A 21,866-nucleotide genomic window follows, 5' to 3' on the forward strand; every position below is an offset into this window, starting at 1 on the left:
CTAGACTTAGGTACAACCAATGAAGTAAGAGATGATTGCAGATGTAACAACAAAGTGAATAAAGTTGATCTTTACTTGAAGTCAAAGAGCAAAATCTAGAATGAATGATATAATATTTCTTGTGCATTGGAGGATTGAAAGATGGATGCCTTCATGATGACGAGGAGAAATACATAGATGATGTAATTATAGGCCTTAACAAAGAAGTACCACAGGTTGAACAGGATGAGAATGATATAAGCAATATTAGTCAAAATGGCTCACAAACACGAGTCTACCTTAGAGGTAGGGCAACAAGAGTTAAGATCCGAGTTAGACAAACACATAAACTGAGGGGTACAAAGATTTGGATATCTTAGGAGCTCAATCCAATCTTGCTCAAACGAAGAAATAGTGAATTTGCCATTGAAGTAAAGGAAGCACACAAAGTAAGGAAATGGGTGGTTTATCGAGATTGACAAGCACTGATTAAGGACTTCAAGTTCAAACCCAAAGACTCTCAATAGTATTAAAATGTAGTTATGCCTTACAATAACTTGGGAGGAGCTGAGCTTTGTGCATTCCCTCGATTCTCTGGTTATCAAGATGTAGTAAGTTACTTTTTAGACGTTAATAGCTTTCTTTCTCTCTTTGACACAAATATGGGAAGAGAACCGAAATTTGTTTGGATGAGGCAAAAAAGAACATAGTTTTCTAGTCAAGGAAAAAATAAATACACATGGTCCACCCATTACTCAAACTCTTGACTGCTTTCCCACTTTTATTATCCACGTAGAAAGCAATCCAAACATCATTGTATCATCATTGGTATCATCTTTGAGACTTGCAACCTTTGCACTTAATATTGTGAGAATAGGGGGACTCCGGATTCTAAACATTACTCATTAATGCAAAGCTTGTTCACATGGATGATAGGACGTGCTTGAAGTGTCAATCATCTATACATCTCCATCATTGAACTATACTAAGTAAATCGGGTGTGTGAGCGGAATTCTTAGTATGAGGACATCTTAGTTTTGCAAATAGGTTGTCAAGGTGTTTGGCTGGCATTTGAGAAGCTCCGGTGCATTCAAAAGCCAATTGTGTTCGAAGATATACTTAAATTGAATCAATGTTATTATTGAGAAATTTCTAGCTTGATAATAAAGTCTCACACAATAGTTTGGCTACAACATTTTCCCTTGAAGTGTAGATGGATAATTGAATAGAGTGATTATGAAGTGAGCACGACGAAGAGAGGTCTATACTATTAGATCAAACATCATTATAGTATTCTACATGTAAATCCATGGATTCCAACCATTTTTCCTACAAGTAGCATCAATCTTTAAATGATGAGAGCTTGGGCATCAAGTTAATTGCCAGTGTGACTGATTCAATTGTATGCACTATTGTTTGACTTGGGTAAGGCAAAAAATTTGGATTAATCATTTTCTTTAGTGTTCGGTTCATTTAGCTAGTCCTTGGGCTTTTTCAACCTTTGTCCACTTTTGGGACTTTTGATTTTCTTCTCGTGGGTATTCCCCTAAATTAGGAAGGGATTTTGGTTATCCCTAGATTAGGAAGGGATTTAGAAGGTTGTACTAATGATGAGGTCAATCTTTACTTCTCCTTTGAATTTGCTTCTAAGGTTTTGTATACCTTAGCTCACGTCTTGAATCCTTTAGTCTTATGGGGGGACTCTCTAGACCAACTACTTTCATACTTGCCTCTCACGGAATTAGGTTTCTCGCAATCTACTAGGTTCAATTCTAGAGTGTCATAACTCCAACTGTCATTACATCCATTTTGCTACTTTCATACTTGCCTCTCATCGAATTAGCTTTCTCACAGTCTACTAGGTTGAGTTCTACTGTATCAGAATTCCAATTGTCATTGCATCCACTTTGATGCCTTTTTGGTCTTTTATAGCCATGATGCTTTATGGAGCTCTAAAGGTGGAGGAAGTTGATAGGCTAATTTAGCTTGTTCAAAGAAAGCAATCCTTATAGTTCCTCAATCTCCACACAGTGCTAGAAAATTTCATCTGTGGACTTGACTAGACATTCTAATACTTGGGTTATGGTTATAGATTAATCTCTAATTATGTAGAGCTCAATATCCTCCATTGTCATAATCTTTATTCTTGTAATCCACAGTATTACCCATCATCTAGACTATTGGGGCATCTTCAATCACATCTCTTCCATGCCCCCCAACCTTGGAATCCATCCAACCAAGAGCCTACACTGTTTCTCTAATGAACTATAGTAAGGACTATGGAAGCTAGGACCTACACTGTTTCTCTAATGAACTATAGTAAGGACTATGGCATCTCTTCCATGCACCCCTGGATCCATACCATTAGGAGCATGGATAATATCCTTAAGGAAGAGATGAGCCAAGGCTAGTGGGTTTCAAACTCAATTCTGATGTTCCTTTCGATTTCAAACCCATTTCTCCTACTTTGGAGCTTTCCTCCCTTACCTTTATGGCAAGGAGAGTTTATAGATCATAGAGAGGCTTTTGTAGCTTAGAGATCCACAAGAAAACTCGCTCTCTAGTGATCGCACTAAAGGATGTATGAAGAGGGAAAAGGTTTAGTCCTCCTCCGATTTTGATGGAAGCAATTAATGAATCCTTTAATGTCATAAAGATCAGCACGCTATTTATATCTTCCCCAACATAGATTGGGAAGTCTTTGGGTGTAGTTAGCTAAAGGGTTGGGGTAATAATTGGTACCATTTTTTGGTGACCATTGTTCCACTCCTTTATACATTGCAAAAAATTCAATCTTTGCAACATCCATGCTAATAAATGCATTGAATTGAGAGAATCCTCATCCTCTACTTGGCGCCTTAGTATGGATAGTTTTGCCACTTTAGGTAGTATTAGATTCCATGTCTGTAGGCCTTTGGTTGAGTGGATTGACCCTCCATGTGTCTAAGTCAAGTTTAACTAATTTCTCCCTATTAATGAATTGTTGACATTTGTACATCAAGGTGACTAGCAAGGTAAAAATCCACATTCATGTGGATAGGATTTGGATTAAGAGACGAGGATTTGGTTTCCTATTAATGGGTCCTCTACCCCCTTATATGGTATGGATCATTCTAGCCATCCCTTGATGAAGGTGATAGCCAATATAATCTTATGTGTTGATTCGTATTATGTAATCCAGACTAGAGGTCCCAATGGAGCTCTAGACCTTCCCTATATGTTATGCTTCCCATTGGAGGTTTTTGCCCTTGTATGTGAACTAGGTGGTTGATAGGTTGGCAAGGTTTAATTGGGTAGAATCAGTGGCAATCATAACCTTAGGATTTTACTAGTATTTGATGGTGTCATAGTTTTTGGACTAATTAAAGATGGCACAATACTTATAAATAGGTCTCATCCTTATGATGGGACATCCATTTTTTGGATGGTTTCTTGCACATACTAGACTTGAAGTAGAAGTAAAGAGGGAGAGAGGGAGAGAGAGGAAATATGGAAGGGAAGTGAGGAGAGAGCGGAGAGGGGAGGGGGTGTATTGCAAGGGTAGAACATGCTATCGCACGTTGATTGTTTTGAAAGAGCATGGACATAAGAGTACGAGTACATAAGAACACAAAAGTGGAGAGGAAATGGGACAAAACCCCAGAGCTATCTCTAAAGAGGTAGTAGAAATGCCCTCGGATCTCATAGTAAATAGGGCACTTGAAGATGAAGTGTTCCTCTGTCTCAACCTCCTGCATGTCACATAATGTGTAGATGCACCTCTCCCTGGGTAGGCCCTCCGCTTTGCCACTCTCGATACAAAGTCTATGTGAAGAGACTCAAAATTTCCCAATAGAGATTTTCAATGAGTGGGGTAAGTGGATCTGTGTGTATCTTGGTGGGTCAATGAAATCCTCCTCTGTGATGTGCAAACAGTGATCTCTGTAGAAGCTGAGCTTCACTAGGAGTTCGCTTGCTCCCAACGAGTTCCGGTATGTGTGTAGTTGTAAGAGATCCTCACGGATTACCTGGTTGACCTTGTGTGATAGGAGGGGAGAAAAATGAGTGTCCATATTGAGGGAGTCTATCCATGTGGAGCCCTAGTCACCCAAACCATCTCTCGATGTGTGCATACCAGCATCTCTGGTCCCCCCTGCCGAAAGTGCCATAGAGGAGAATAATGCTAGCAAAGGTAGTCTGCTGCGTGTAGAAGTGTAATCCCCATAGTCCCTGACTCGGTACAAATACGTGATGACCTAAAATGCAGCATCTAGTTTTAATGGGGATGACCCAAATTCAGCTTGAATGATCTGGTGAGGAACGGACGGCTGACCGCGAATCATCTGCAATAGCGTGAGAACCTGTAGCCACTCCACACGAGCCCACTCTATATCCGAAAAGTCTGGCCCCCAGTAAGGGCTGGCATACATCCTTGCTGGGTGGACCAAGGAGTCAAAAAGCAACCCCTTGGTTCGTGGATCCTGAAAGTGCGAGCGGAAGCACTGCCTCTCTAGTCTAGCCAATGAAACGTATCCCCTACCCAGGCGAGCCTGCATTGCGGGTCTCATAGTGAAGATGGGTCCGTAGAAGACAATCATCAAATACATGTATGATGAAACTATCTCAATAGATGACCCATCAAACGTGAACTCCTCATGCATGATGATCCGAGATGTATTGAAGATCATAACGTCGGTTTTACCAAGGTTGACCTTCAAATCATGAGATACACAAAAAAACTGTAGTGCATCAAGGTGTGTTTGGAGCCCCTTTGCTGAGGAAGACAAAAGTGCCATGTCATCTGCATACGATAATATTTGGATCAGAGTGTCAGCAAGAGAGCATCCATCCCCCCTGTGTCTTCATCACTGTCTCGAGCTTGTCAATGTAGGGGCCAAACAAAGTAGGTGATAAAGGACACCCTTGCTTGACCCCAATAGGGCTCATGATCTTGTCTGTTTATCCAGACCTTGCCCGAACTCTGCCTAAGACACTCTCGTAAAGTGCCATGACAGCCCGAGAGAGAGAGAGAGAGAGAGAGAGAGGACAATGGTGGAGGAAGGGGTGGGATTGGGAGATTGCAAGTTAGAGTGTGCCATCCCATGTTGGTAGTATAACAACTCTAAGGACTTTTGGCATAGATTTCTAGAAGGACGGTCCCCCTCACCACTCACTCACACTCAGGTTTGGTATAACTATGCACACACACTATATGACATCCCAAATCAGCTAATTCTTGACCTCTCACATAAGCCACGCCCCACATCTTGCACCCTCTTCACTAAGCGTAATGAAACTTTATAATGGCTAAGCGAAGGATCATGAGGGGCTATGCACTGAGTTCATTGCATATGGGATTAGCCTCCTAGCCCTGATCCTAGCAAAGCTCTTTAATGAAGCTGTTTGTTTGGGGTTTCCACCCACCTGGACTATTAAGACTATTTCATCCATCCACAAGGCAGGGGATCCCATAAGCCTAGAGAATTATAGGACCATTATGATTGGCCATGTCATGTCCAAGATCTATGCATCAGTGCTTGATTCCGAGGTCAGTCGATTTGCAGAGTGTCGTGAACTTAGAGCAGCAGGAGAGGATGAATTTCGGCGGGATCATGGAACCATGGATCACATCCTCATGCTCAGGTGTATCATCAAGGAGGCGCGGGCACGAAAGCAAAGGGTTTACTATTGCTTTGTGGATTGACGCAAACCATTTGATACGGTCTTGAGAGCCCCCTCGTCTGGCGTCTACAAGATTTGGGTTATGACTAGGAGATCATTTGGGTTGTCATGGCACTTTACAAGAGATTCTCAGGCAGAGTCCGGGTGGGGTCTCGGTGGACAAACAAGATCATGAGCAGTATTGGGGTCAAACAAGGGTGTCCTTTATCACCTACCCTATTTGGCCTCTACATTGACGAGCTCGAGACAGTGATGCAAACACGGGGGGGATGGATGCTCTCTTGCTAGCACTCTGATCTGGATATTATTGTATGTAGATAAGGTGGCCCTTTTATCTTCCTCAGTAGAGGGGCTCTAGAGACACCTTGACACACTACAATCTTTTTGTGAGTCTCATGATTTGAAGGTTAACCTTGGTAAAACCAAGGTTATGATCTTCAATACATCTCCGACCGTCATGCACCAGGCGTAGTTCATGTTTGATGGGTAACCTATTGAGATAGTTTCATCATACATACCTTGGGGTTGTCTTCTCTAGACCCATCTTCACTATGAGACCCGCGATGCAGGCCTGCTGGTGTGGAATGGCTACATGTTCTCATGCTATCGCAGATGATTCACGGTAAGCCATCCGTTCCTCCTCAGATCATTCAGGCTGAGTTTGGGTCATCCCCATTACAGCTAGATGCTGCATTTCAGGTCATCATGTATCTGCAGGGAGTACGGGTATTACATTATGGGCACAGCAGACTACCTTGGCTAGCATTGTCCTCCTCTATGGCACTTTCGATAGAGGAGGGGACAAAGAGGCTTGTATGCACACACAAAAATATGGTTTGAGGAACTAGGGCTCGCCATGGATAGACTCCCTCCCTTCCAGTACAGTATGGATGCTCTGTTTTCTCCCCTCCTGGAACACGAGGTCAACCAGGTAATCCGTGAGGGTCTTTTACAGAGCTACACACATTTCGGACCTCGTTGGGATCGAGCGAACTCCTAGTGAAGCTCAACTTCTACAGAGATCACTACTTGCATAACACAGAGGAGGGTTTCATTAACCCACCCACTTACCCCACATACTGAGGATCTCTATTGGACAGTTCCGGGTCTCTTCACATAGATTTCGTATCAAGAGCGGGAGAGAAAAGGGCCTACCTAGGGAGAGGCGCATATGCACATTATGTGAAATGCAAGAGATTGAGACAAAGGAGCACTTCAGCTTGAGGTGTCCCATTTACTACTATGAGATCGGAGGGGATTTCTACTGCTTTAGAGATAGCTCTGGGGTTTTGTCCCGATTCGTCTCCTATTTAGACCAGAGATGTTTGGCGGGCTGAGGTAGTCAGGCACTGCAAGAGGATACTTCGATCATAGAGATAGGAGTTGAGTTCTTCCTTGATAGATCCCTCTCAGAGCTCTATCACGGAGTTCTTCCTGCCAGATCACATGGACCCCCACAAGAGAGGCCTTGACATGATTGTGGCCCAAAGCCAGTGACCCGACAGCTCAGATAGAGTGTTGACATGCAGATTACACTTGGGGATATCCCTTCTCTATTCAGAGTCGGAGCCCACCAACCGATGGGGGTTATTGTGGCCCTTGTTACACGCAGAGCTATGACCAAGACGTCACAAGGCTGCATCATGAGCAGCCGACAACACTCTATTGTCGATTTCATGCCTCCGTTACCTCACCCACCCTGATGTCGTGATGTTGATGATGATGATGATGATGATGATGATGATGATGATGACGACGACGATGATGATGATGGTGATGATGGTGATGATGATGAGATTGATATGTAGTCAACCCACTGAAGTTGTACTTAGTACTATCAGTTTTCATTTTTGCATTCCACATTGGTGTGGATGCTTGTTTAGTAGCTCCATCCTGACAGCTTGTTTTGTACGAGGTTTTTCGTTGTCTCATAGACCCATTGGTCTTTCGAAGACTTTAATAAACTTTCGGTCTTTCTTTCTTTTCTCTCTCTCTCTCCCTCTCTCTCTTTGTCTCTTGTCATACATCACTTTTAGCATCTCGGCTGCTATGCCAACTTCAAGGAGAGTCCATCCCACACCCACTTTTGATCGTGCTCTTGATCCCCAATCTATGTGAGCCACTTGGCTTGTGAGCTTTTGGCTTTACTTGGAGATTATGCACTCCTCGTCTTAGTGGTATACGATGCTACTACTAGATCTGACTCATTCTGCATCACATGTCCAAGTTTAGAAATGCCTCAAAACTCTTGGTTGAATGATGAGTGCAAAGAGATGAGATCGCCTAACACATATAGAAGATTTGGTCCATCTGACGACATTTGAGACATCGCTACTCGACTACTCATCTCTCCCTCTCTCTCTCTCTCTCTCCGTCTCTTGCCACTCATACTTGACTTTTAGCATCTCGAATGCTATGCTAACTTCAAGGAGAATCCATCCCACACCCACTTTTGATTGTGCTCTTGATCCAATCTATGTGAGCCACTTGGATTGTGAGCTTTTGGCTTTACTTGGAGATGATGCGAGCCCCATCTTAGTGGTATAGTATGCTACTACTAGATTTGACTCATTCTGCATCAGATGTCCAAGTTTGGAAGATGCCTCAAAACTCTTGGTTGAATGACAACTGCAAAGAGATGAGATCGCCTTACACATACATAAGATTTGGTCCATCTGATGATATTTGAGAGATAGCTACTCGACTACCCTCTAACTTAGCCAAGGGTTGATACACACTTGGAAAGAAGACAAAGATATGTAGCTACGCACGAAGAGTTCTTGAGCCAAAGGAATTAGCTGCATCCTACCATGAGAATTGATGCAGCCTTAGAGCCAGATTTCACTGCCCAAAGGAGGCTAGCAGAAACATCGATTGTCCTTTATCTTCCTTAGCAGAGGGGCTCTAGAGACACCTTGATGCACTATAGTTTCTTTGTGAGTCTCATGATTTGAAGGTCAACCTTTGTAAAACCAAGGTTATGATCTTCAATACATCTCGAGTCATCATGCACTAGCAGTTCACGTTTGATGGGTTATCTGTTGAGATAGTTTCATCATACACATACCTTGGGGTTGTCTTCTCTGGACCCATCTTCACTATGAGACCCCCGATGCAGGCCCACTTAGGCAAGGGATACACTTCATTGGCCAGATTAGAGAGGCAATGCTTTTGCTCGCACTTTCAAGAACCAGGGACCAAGGGGCTACTTTTTGGCTCCTTGGTCCCGCCCACCAGCAGGGATGTATGGCAGCCCTTCTTGGGGGCCACACTTGTTGGATATAGATTGGGCTCGTGTGGAGTAGCTACATGTTCTGATGCTATCGCGGATGATTCGCGGCGGTAAGACATCCGTTCCTCACCAGATCATTCAAGCTGAGTTTGGGTCATCCCCATTAGCTAGATGTTGCATTTCAGGTCATCACGTATCTACAAGGAGTATGGGTATTATACTTCTAGGCGCAGTAGACTACCTTGGCTAGCATGGTCCTCCTCTATGGCACTTTTGACAGGAGGGGACCAGAGAGGTTTGTATGCACACACAAAGGGATGGTTTGAGGAACTAGGGCTCACATGGATAGACTCCCTCCCTCCCAGTACGGTATGGAACTCTGTTTTCTCCCCTCCTAGAACACGAGGCCAATCAACTAATCCATGAGGATGTTTTACAGCTACACACATTCCAGACCTCATTGGGATGAGCGAACTCCTAGTGAAGCTCAACTTCTACAAAGATCACTGCTTGCATAACACAGAGGAGGGTTTCATTGACCCACCTTGATACAAGTAGATCTACTTACCCCACACACTGAGGATCTCTATTGGGGCAGTTCTGGGTCTCTTCACATAGACTTCGTATCGAGAGCGGGAGAGTAAAGGGCCTACCCACGGAGAAGCGCATATTCACATTATGTGACATGCAAGAGATTGAGATGAAGGAGCACTTCATCTTTAGGTGCCCCATTTACTATGAGATATGAGGGCATTTCTACCGCGTGTTTAGAGATAGCTCTAGGGTTTTGTCCGGATTGCTCTCCTATCCAAACCAGAGATGTTTGGCGGGCTTCATTCATAAGAGGTAGTTAGGCACTGCAAGAGGATACTTTGATCATAGAGATAGGAGTTGACTTTTGCCTTGGCAAATCCCTCTCAGAGCTCTATCACGGAATTCTTCGACTGATGGGGGTTATGGTGGCCCTTATTAGACACAAAGCTATGACTAGGAGACGTCTCAGGGCCACACCCATGAGCTGCCGACAGCACTCTATCGTTGATTTCATGCCTCCGTTACCTCGCCCACCCTGATGTCCTGATGTTGATGGTGATGATGATGATGATGATAATGATGAGATTGATATGTAGTCAACCACTAACATGACTATGTTGTACTTAGTACTATCATTTTGCATTTTTGCATTCTGCATTGGTGTGGATGCTCATTTAGTAGCTCCACCATCACAGCTCATTTTGTACGAGGGTTTTCACAGTCTCATAGACCCATCGGTCTTTTGAAGACTTTAGTAAACTTTCTCTCTCTCTCTCTCTCTCTCTCTCTCTTTTGCCACTCATACTTGACTTTTAGCATCTCAACTACTATGCCAGCTACTACAAGGAGAATCCATCCCACACCCACTTGTGATCATGCTCTTGATCCAATCTACGTGAGCCACTTGGCTCATGAACTTTTGGCTTTACTTGGAGATGATGCGGGCCCGGTCTTAGTGGTATTCCTAGGATGCTACTACTAGATCTGACTCATTTTGCATCAATTGTCCAAGTTTGGAAGATGCCTCAAAACTCTTGTTGAATGACAAGTGCAAAGAGATGAGATCGCCTCACACATACATAAGATTTGGTCCATCTGACGACATCTGAGAGATAGCTAGTCGACTACCCTCTAACTTAGCCAATGGAGGATACACACTCGAAAAGAAGACAAAGATACGCAGCCAGGCATGAAGAGTTTCTGAGCCAAAGAAATCAGTTGCATCCTACCATGAGAACTGATGCAGCCTCAGAGCCAGATTTCACTGCCCAAAGGAGGCTAGCAAAAGCATTGACTATCCAATAGGAGTACAAAGCACGAGGAGAGAGGCTCCACCATGCTACCCTAGGGGTGGAAGTTGATTAATGCAGAGCCAGAAGGATGAACTGTTGTTAATGGGCTGAGGTGTCTTAGAAGACTAGCAAATGAAGGTCCGTCATGGCAATGGAGTGCGAGCATTCTTTTACAGAAATTCTGCACTTTGAATGATTGGCCATTTCCTCTATGGATCATTAAAAAGTGTGAGGATTATGGTAATGATTGAAGAGAAAGACTTCTTCAATAGTTGACTATCATTCCAAGAGAATCTCGTCAAGAAGGGCATGATCTATGGAGACCAACCACCATGAAGAACGGTGTGCTTCCGATGGAGAAAGACACTTCCGATGGAGAAAGACACCACCAAGTACCTGAAGGGGTGAACATGGAGCATGTAAGGCAATTTTTCTGAGTACCTATAACCATGGGTAGAAACCCCATTCAGTCTATTGATATAAATCAACCTACACCTTTACGGCCTGAAAATATTTCTATGGACCAATTGCGTGTTGGTCGACAGGCGACCTCACACATATGAAGGCGGGTGTGACAAATGGAGATTAGGAGATTCTATTCTTCGGAGTGGATGATCTGTTTACCTAGGGTATGGAGCAAATTGAGTGGAAGTACCCATGGAACAGATGGAGAATTCCAAGACCAACTCAAACATCAAGGTAGAATTTTAGAATTTCAAGGGTACTGATGGAGACCCGTACAGTCATCGTCAATGTTTCTTGCAGATTTGTCATATAAATGATGCCACAATAAATGACAAATACATGCATTAGTTTTTATGTACTTTAATTAAAAATGCACACTTTCCAATTGGGTATTTCCCTGAATGGTATGCTATGTTAAAAGCATTCCGGCGATGGTTCAGTCAAGAAATCAATGAGGAAGATGTTTGCACAATCCAAGACTTTGTACTCATTTATGGAAATCATTGTCACTCCAAAAGATCAATCTAAAATTGCTTTCATTATAGAATGGGATGCTTATGCAACCCAAGTGATGCCTTTTGGTTTGAGAAACGCACCATCAACTTTTCAGAAGTTTATAGTCGAGACTTTCAGAGACTATCTAACTGAATTCATAGCCATTTATTTGGATGATTTCTATGTGTATTCTCCACGCACTGGTCATCTCTGATGTTTTGAAAAAGTCTTTCAGAGATGTAAACAAGCATGCATTTCCTTAAATCCCACCAAGAGTGTATTATGTGTCCAAGTTGGTATCTTGCTCGGACATGTCATTTCACAAGATGGTATTCGCACTCGTAAAATTCATGCTATTCAGCAAATGCCAGAGCTTGAAATTCGAACTTAATTGCCTTCTTTTGTGGGCTTATCAATTTTAACATGCGTTTTATCAAGGATTTTGCCAAGATTTCAGCTCCATTATATGAATTAACAAAAAAGGATGCCAAGTTTGAATGGACTTCTTAATTATTTGTTGTCTTTCATGATTTTAAAAGCCGAGCTATAGCTACTTGAGGCAACCTAGATGGGATGTCATTTTCCATGTGCATGTTGATGCTTTCGGATATGCATTAGGCAATATATTAGCTCAATCAAATGGTCATTTAGATTATCTTGTGTATTATGCTAGTCGGTTGTAGACTCCCACAAAGTCTATAACTATAGTACTACCGAGGGAGAGCTTTGGGCATGATATTCAGTGTGCAAAACTAAGGCGTTACTTACTCGGCAACCCTTTTGTTTTTTATGTTCATGACCAGGCCTTGCTTTATTTAATCAACAAAACTATCATTCAAGGATGGCTTGGGCATTGGATGCTTCTTTTACAGGAGTTGAATTTTAAAATTATTCATAGCCCTAGTAAGACTGATATAGGAGCTAACTGTTTATTTAGGCTACTTGCCCCAAAAGATACTCGAGTCATTACTAAGCTTCAAGATGTCAGGCTCTTTGCATATGATTACTATGAGCATGAGTATGATGAGTTGATAGACTACTTGTCTAATGCAACATTTCCTAACAGTATGCCATAGGACAAGCATAACCAATTAGCCTTGAAGGCTTAAGAATTCACTTTAATTGGTGGGCGTCTTTATTGACACTATGCAGATGGTGTTCTCCATCGGTGAGTTCTACCACATGAGCAAGCTATAGTTCTGCACAAAGCTCACTTGGGCCCATCTGGTGGACACTTTTAGGGAGAATTGGACACGTGAAAGGTCTTGCTGGCAGGTGTATGGTGTAAAAATTTGTTTTAAGGACGCTCAGACTAAGTGTATGCAGTGTGATGTGTGCCAACATATTGAACATTTATTCTATGCCAGTACAACCTACTCGTCTGTGGGAAGCATCTAGAGATGGGGATTGCATTTTGTTGGTCCTTTCAAGCCTAACAGATATACACATAACAATTATATTCTTGTTGCTACTGATTATACTACTAAGTGGGCAAAAGTTAAAGCACTCCGAGGAGATAACTCGGCTCGGAGCACTACCAAGTTTATTTTTGAAAATATTATTTGTAGATAAGAATGACCCATACAACTTGTCAGTGATCAAGGCTCACATTTTTAGAATGAAGTCATGCAGTTGCTCAAGGTTGAATTCAAGATTATGCATACAGTCAAACTTATTATCCTTGTGGTAATGGTGAAGCTAAATCTACCAATAAGGAACTAAATTTAATCTAGACTAGGACAGTGCAGTCTCATAAGAGTGATTGGGATGCTAAACTCCATGCTACTCTTTGGGCTTATCGAATTGCCTTTAAATTCACTACAAATCGAATAGCATTCTGTATGGCTTTCGGATTGGATACAGTAGTTCACTTGTAATTTAATGTTCCCAGTCTCCGAGTGGCAACCTGAACATTACTTAGATCAAGGGATGATTGCATCAGCTAATCCACCTAGATGAGCTACGCCTTCGAGCAGCCTGGTCACAGCAGGTGATTCAGCATAGAAGGAAAGCATGGCATGATAGGCATATTGTTCCTAAACACTTATAAAAAGGTAATCGGCATCTCAACAAGCGATTAACTCCTGGACCACAAGCAGTGACACCAAGAAGCAGTGACCCCATGTTTGAAGCAGAGGCAACCATCAACTAAGGGTAGGAGACCAATGGTGAGTAGCGATCCAACGAGCCGAGTATGGCAACTATAAAAGGTGGTTCTGCAGTAGACTTATAAAAGAGTTGTAACAGGGAGTAGGGAGAGAGAGTAACATTGTAGACTTATAAAAGAGTTGTAATAGGGAGTAGGGAGAGAGAGTAACATTGTAGACTTCACGCTCTCCCATTCACCTGGCTACTACTTGTGCACTCCAAGCTGAGGCAGCTTGTTGTAAAAGATTCCTTCAATATACTAGTGTGGTTTTTCTTCCAATTGACTATATAGTGCATGCTTACTATAGTGCTATATTTTCTAACTGTTTAAGACTTTGGTCCCCCTTCATCACACAGTTTCCCTTCAATAGTAACCTCGACCTCTAAACTAGACCTCCGAGCTATCTTGTTGGCATCGGTTTTGTCACCCTTGAGCACGCATGTTTCACTTAGGTATTGCAAGAGCAAGCATCTTCACCCACGCACTGCATAGGATTGAGTTGTTCACGCACACTAAGCACCTATGAGTTAACCCATCAAGATTCAGCAAATAAGGGTGTCAACAAAGTACTAGTCATTTAGACATGAAGAGAGGTCCTTTAATTTATTGGTTAGTCCATGATCTTGGGGAGGAGGATTTGGATTTTGTGGAATTTCTCACAAGTATGGGGCCGATACTTATCAATTCTTGAACCCCATTTTTCTTGTTAAGGAAGCCAAGATTTTGAGATTCAATTTTCCTTGATCTCTATCTTCAAAGTGTATTGGATTGATTAGTTAGGATGGAAAGAACTTTGTGAAATGCCTGTTCCCATTCCTACTCTTCAAAGTCCCTCTATTCATATGATTCAAAGTCCCTTGTTTGGAGCCCTCTTACCTTCTTCAAGGGACAAGCTCCCCCCTTGGCTAAATTCAAAGACTTGGAAACCTCATAGAGAGAAGGTCCTAAGAATATCTTACAAGCTTTGTAGTTCCACTCTTTGTGTGATGTTGCTCTATATTGGCTTCGAAGTGATGGAGGATCTATCCCCTCTAGACACAATGGACCAACTACTCATTACTCTAATAGATTATCATGGGAAGGATGATGGAAGGTAATATATTTTTCGTTTACATCTCTTGCATCCCCCCCCCCTAAGCTCCATCCAATCAAGAGCCTAGATTGCATCTGATGCTCCTTTCCCCTTTAATTTTGGATCCATTTCTCCTACATTAGAGCTTATCTCCCTTGGCTCTCTTTCTTTTTTTTGTCTCTCTCTCCCTCTCTCTTTTTGTCTCTCTCTCTTTCCTCCTCCCTCTCTGTACTCCTTCTCTCTCTCTTCTGTGTGTGTGTGTGTGTGTGTGTGTGTGTGTGTGTGTGTGTGTGTGTGTGTGTATGTGTGTGTGTGTATGGTTGGGAAATTGTCCTATAATATAATATAAATACATAAATAAATTATAAATTATAAATAAATAAATTATATATATATATATATATATATATATATTAGTGCAACACATGGTGGGGAAGTTGCCATATAATATAATCATGTATATTATATTATATTTTAATAATATATATATATATATATACAAATAATATGAAATATATATATGTGTATATATATTATGCAAATTATTTATTATGCTGCTTTTGTAAAATCACTATTATTGAAAGTCTCATTTTTAAAAATCACTGATACCCAGATTGAATTTAACTACATGAAAGATCCCTTTCCTAAAAAAGTATTTGACTTTTCAAGGCTTGAAATGACTTCCACAAAACCTCCACAATGGGCTACCCTTGGATGAGCAAGGCTGAGGATTGCCAATAGCTGCAAATAATGGGTGATTCTTCCATTTAGGTTCTCTTACGGGTCACACAAGTGGAAAGTTACTCAAGAGTAATAGAGCCCATTCCTCTTGAGGTTTTAATAAATCTTTGATGATCCAAGTTTTTAGACAGCCTGTTGGATGTCAATCACCCCTAGCCTACCTTCTTCCTTAGGTCTAGTACAAAAGGACCATCTAACCATGGCAATTCTTTCCTTGTTAATGTCCCCCCCAAGGAAAGATCTGTACAACTTGGTGAAATTTTCCAGGCCAACACTGGAGGACACCATCATGAGAGGTAAAAAATAGTTATACGGTATATACAATTATTTAAAACCATTCTCCTTCCTGCAAGATTTGCTTATAAGCCTCTACTTTAACAAATCTGCTCTTTGTCTCTAAGAGTGGCATAACTTGTTTGGAGTGACAACCCAACTCCTATAACAAAATCTTCTCTTTGTCTCTAAGAGTGGCATAACCTATTAGAGTGATTGATTAAAGATCCATATGCATTGCAAAGAATTCTAGCACGACCTTGATAATTTCTAAGGGGTTTAGTTGGTGTCATTAGCAAACTATGAGGTGATCAATTAACCTCCTAAGGGCAACTCAATCTCCCCCTCTCAATTTCAAAAACCTAGATTTGTAAGCAACAAGGATGAAAGTAGCTCATCTCAATGTTTTGTAAGACTAGGGGATTAGTAAAGTAGGCAAAACCTTAGAAGCAAAATCAAAAGACATACCTCATCATTAAATTTTATAAACCCTTTCCTAATCTGGGTTAATACCTACATCTTAGAAGGAGAAAAAAGTTTATTAAAGGTCCCAAAATTGGATAAAGGATAATACCAAGGGTCTTGCTAAAGACCGCATGGTCCTTCTTGAATTCATACGGACTAAGCAAGCGATGGGGGTCCATTTTTTCTAGTGCACCGTTGGGCTTAGGCCCCCATTAGGGAAGGCCTCATTTGTCAAATTGGCTCATCAAAAAATACACCACTATTGGGAATCATCAAGGATATATGAATCAAAGTTGCTTGGCTATTTTTCAACTACTACATATGAGGTAATTCTAGGCTAACCCTAGAAGAGGATAGCAAGACGACTTTCATGGCCCTTCCCTTTCATAGGCATTTTAAAGATTTCATAAGAATATTGATAAATAGCTAGAAAAATAGTGAATGCTATAGGAGTTTAAATGAAGATAATAGGAGCCATAATTCATAGATAATCAAGAGGATTTCCTATGATGAAAACTATAAATCATGGAATTAGTCAAAGCAATTCCTTGCTACCAATGTGCTCTCTAATCACTAGTAGACTAATTAATTACACCAACTTGCAAGTGGATTTTTAACAAATGACTTGCTTTCATCCAATCTCTTATTTATAATATCTATTTGATTACTATTAGGACACTGTCACAATTTCAACCACCGAGCTGGTTTAGCCTGATGGTCTCAACTTCACATATTAGACAATAACAAGTATATTACTTTTCATTTCTAAATTTCACAATTAGAAAATAACAATATTTTTCATTTCTAAATTTCACAATTTGCTGTTTGTCTTGAACTAGCACCAAGATGGTTTAGGACAATCACATTAAGTCCAAGCCATCCCGATCTAGTATAAGACTGGAATAGCAGGAAATTAAATGTAACGAATTTAAGTACTAAGAAACACAATAATTTCAACCACCGGCTGGTCAACAACAATTGTCTATTCAATCACACTGGTTCAGAGCAATCACATAACTGGTGATTGAGCTGAAGCAGCCATGGTTGCATGATGTTCGAACCACCGGGCTGGTTTTAGTAAAATAACAATATATTGCTATTCTGTTGCGAAATATATTGTTGTTAATTTTTGCTTAACCACGCCACCAGGCTGGAAAACAACTAATCAACCACGCTAGTTTAAGACAAACACATAACTGGCAATTGAGCTAAACCAGGCTACGATTGCGTGATGTTCCAACCACCGATTTCAAGAATCCAAGGTCAATGCACCATGTATAGTTGTATTAGGGAAAATTAATGAAGGTAGTATCAGACAATATCCAATCAATTGCATCGTTTGACATTATTTTTGTAATAGATCTTGGAACTCAAAGAATTTCAAGGATTCATACTATATTTACCATCATCGGGTTGAAACCAAAGATTAAAACACAAGGGAAAAGGACATATTTGGCCACATGGTGGTAATCAATAAAATCTTATGCTAATAGCCCTTACATCAATAATCATTCCTTCCTTGGACCTTAATGAAATGTAAGGCATGGATCCTACTATTATAACAACCTTTAAATGGATCAACCAAGTAAACTCTATAAGAAACTACTCACGTAGAGAAGTACTACATATGCAACCATGATCCACGGTCATATTTGTGTCCATAGATTGTTGCAAGTAGACCAAATCACCTATGGTGTTGCCATTTCCTTGGCTTCATTATTAATGATCATCTCACTCTATCATCTGATCCATTTGGATCTTGAGTGAAACTCATCTGCTACTATTCCCCTTCTATTTTTCTACATCCAATGAAAGAAAAATAGCATGAGTTGTTATATAGCTAACCGAAGAACCTAGGGACTGAAAAGTAGATTTCTACAAGGGTTTAAATCAAGCTTATGTGGAAGCTTCCTCTACTATTGCAAGATGAACAACCTCCCCCATTTCTTATATTGTTATGATGGAAACCCCTTTTAGCTTTTGGAGACCTCTCTCTTATTTGGATGTTCTCACCTCAATATCTATTCCATCACTTTATATCTACTGTATGGTGGCTTGGTAGTAGATTTGGTTTCTTTATAGAGGTATCTATAGTTGCTAGCTATTATATAATATGTAACCATGACAATAGATCATGTCTCTTTCAATGCGAGAGATTGTGATTGGGCATTCTAGCTTTCCTATGTGTGTCATGGGTTCTCTACCTAGGATGTCCCCCGAAATCTAAGTTCAATAATCTATTATTTGTTTATACATGTGATTATTTCCTCCTTGTAATAAGATCCTCGATTGTGTAAAAAGGCCCTTTCCCGAGGCAAAACCTGCCTACAGCTAGGGGTGTCAAAGTGCTGCTACTGCTACTTGGATTACTTATCTTATTGGATTGCTAGCATGGCGTAGGAGGTGCACAAGGCTAAGTCACTCCTTATGCATGTAACAGGCTAGGAGGTAGCATCTTTCTTACATGTTGTTTTACACCACCTTCACTCCAAAGGAGGTGTTGTTGGGCTTTGGAGCCTTGTGTGTGTGACCCATTGTGTGTGTTTTGCCTAACAACTACATTCCTAACTTCAATAATTCATGAATTCTATTCTTTTTATGTAACCATTTCTCAAGTGAAGCAAAGAATAAATGCATGCTTTTATTCTTATAAAAAATCAAAAAGAGTTATCCATTCATAAATCTCGTTCTCCATATAAAGCCTATAGCAAAGACTAAATTACATTGAAACTTAATGAATAATTATGATAGCCATAAGTTGGAAAAATGGAAGCAGAGCAGCCTCAAATACCCTACATAAATTATATTTCATATATATCAAATATTTACCATGTAGGGGCTTCGCCTTATATTACGGTTCCATAATCATGGATCTCTTTGATTCACTCATATAGTTGTGGTTGAAATTACCATCGTCTCATAAGATAGACATGATGGCAGAGGGTAGAGGCACCTCCTCATTCAAGGTTTGTTATGTATTGTGGATCCATTTGCGAGAAACTTAATTGTTAACGTACACTCTCCATTTCTAGGAGCGTAGCCAGTGATCAACATCTTTGGGATTTTTTAGAGAACCGCTTTGCTTTAAAAAAATACCAAACTTTTGATGTCTTTGTGAGAAAATTCTAAGCAAACTAGGCGACATGTAGCATGAGATACTTAAAAGAGCGAATAATTTTCTGTGTGTAACAAACTATTCATTTGATTGAGCTTTCATTTTTATTAAGAGGGTAATGCCTCAAAACGGTCTATGTGGTGAATGAGAAATTTTGCAATATTCTTACGCATAAAACATTAAAGGTTGATTGTACTCTCTCTCTTTTCTACTAGTAGGGAACCCACGCTATGCTACAACATTACATGGATTGCATGATTGTTTGATCAAAATTATATAAGTAGATGATTAGTTATGTATGTGTGTGGGGTGTATGTGTGTATGTGTGTGTATGTGCATGTCCATGTATGAATACACACCTATGCATGTGCACATACATGCATGTGCATGCATGCTTGCACATGTGTTTTATGTGTGTGTATCTACCTCCATGGGTGACAGTGTGTCTATTTGCACACACACTTGTGTGTGCGAGTATGTATATTAGTGAGTGTGTGCTTGCATGTGTGTATGTGTGTGCAACCCCTACCTATGTGTGTGTTGCATACACATGTGCATGTGTATGTTTGTACTTTCTCTCGCACGTGTGTGCGTGTGTTTGTGTGTGTGTGTGCATGTGCCTCATGCCTATGTGTACACACCCCATGCCTATATGTGCACGTGCATGTCTACATGTATGTGTGGGGTGTGCATGTCTATGTCTGTGTGCACATGCGCATGTGCATGTGTGTGCATGTATGTGTGTGTGCATGCGAGCAAGCGCATGCAAGCATGCACACATGCATATGATGTGTGGATGTGCATGTGCATATATTTGTGTTGTGTACATGTCTATGTTTTTGTGTGCATGTGTACATGTGTGTATATTTGTGTTGTGTGTACCTGTGTGTACATAAAGCAACTGGTTCTGAGTGCCTTTACAATATCTAATTTGAAAATCAAATTCTTGCATCAGCCCCATGCATCTAGCCTTTTTTCCTCTCAGGTAAGCCTAGTTACAAAAATACATCAAACAATCATGATTAACTATCCTTTCAAAAGTCAAGCCATATAAGTAATGTGTCCATACCTTTTAAGGTGGGTTAGAAAAATACTAAAGAGATTCATGATCAACTATAACTTCAAAAGTCAAGCCAAAAAATGAGTGCCTCTGTACCTATAACCCATGTATTAGTACATATAGCTCTTTAGTTGAACTCTTGCTTTCAAAGCAATGGGTCTCCTATTAGGGTAGACCTATTGCAAAACCATTAGCATCCATTTTAATCACAAACAACCTATTAGCATCTACAATGGCTAGCATAGGTGAGCAATAACTTGTTGTTTCAAAGTCTTGAAATTATTATTCAAGTCTTTGTTTTGACTTACAAGCTTGTTGAACTTCTTTATCACCCCCTTAATAAGTTTTGTTAATGGGAGATCTATTTGATTATAATCTCGAATGCAATTCCATGAGAATATCGTAAAGCCTAGAAAATATTGAACTTGTTGAATAGTGTTAGGGATAGGCTTCTTTAACCTCAGAACTATAATACAAATCCCATCAGTAAAGATTATACGGCCAAGATATAAGATTTCACATTTGAAAAAGTCACATTTAGGCTCTTTGTCATATAATTTATCCCACATTAGAATTCTCATATGAGTATCATGCTTCAGTAATATGATCCAAAAACACCACCATATATCATCGATTTTGGTTGTTGAAAAGTGGTAGGAGGATTAATGAGACCGAATGGTAACACTAGAAGTTCATAAGGCCCATAAATCCTTCCAAATGTAGCTTTCACACATCCTCTTCCATTCTTATTTGATGATACTCCATTCATAGATCAATTTTAGTAAAATATTTAGCATCAAACAATCGATCCACGAGGCTAATCATCTAGGCATAGGATATTTATTATTGATTGGAAACTTATTCAGTTTTTTATAATTGACATACATGGTATCTTGCGAACCTTCTTATAACTCTAATAACACTAGTGTATCCCATGGGGACATACTTGGTTTAAGATAACCCATTCTCAAATATTATTTAATTTGCCTCACTATCTCATTTTCTTGCTACTTGGCTGATAAAGTTTAAAAAACAAGAGGTGAGTATTAGAACATAGGTTGATTTTATGGTCAGCACCTCGAGTAGGTGGTAAATTATGAGCCAATTTCTTTGAAAATACATTGGTATAATCATGCTTTCTTCCTTTGATTGATAATTCCTCAAAATAATTTGGAATCATTTCTGTATGATAAAACCATAGAACTCTCAAAATAAAAAGAATGTTTACACATTGAAATATTTAAAATTCAACATCATGTGGGCCATTAAATACTTCCAAAGCATGTGATATTCAAAGATGATAAAATTACTTTGAAGATATAGATCGCGCCCG

The sequence above is a fragment of the Dipteris shenzhenensis genome, chromosome 10 (genome assembly GCF_047967505.1).
Source record: "Dipteris shenzhenensis isolate YYH24624 ecotype China chromosome 10, Dip_SZ_1.0, whole genome shotgun sequence".
Lineage (NCBI taxonomy): Eukaryota > Viridiplantae > Streptophyta > Polypodiopsida > Gleicheniales > Dipteridaceae > Dipteris > Dipteris shenzhenensis.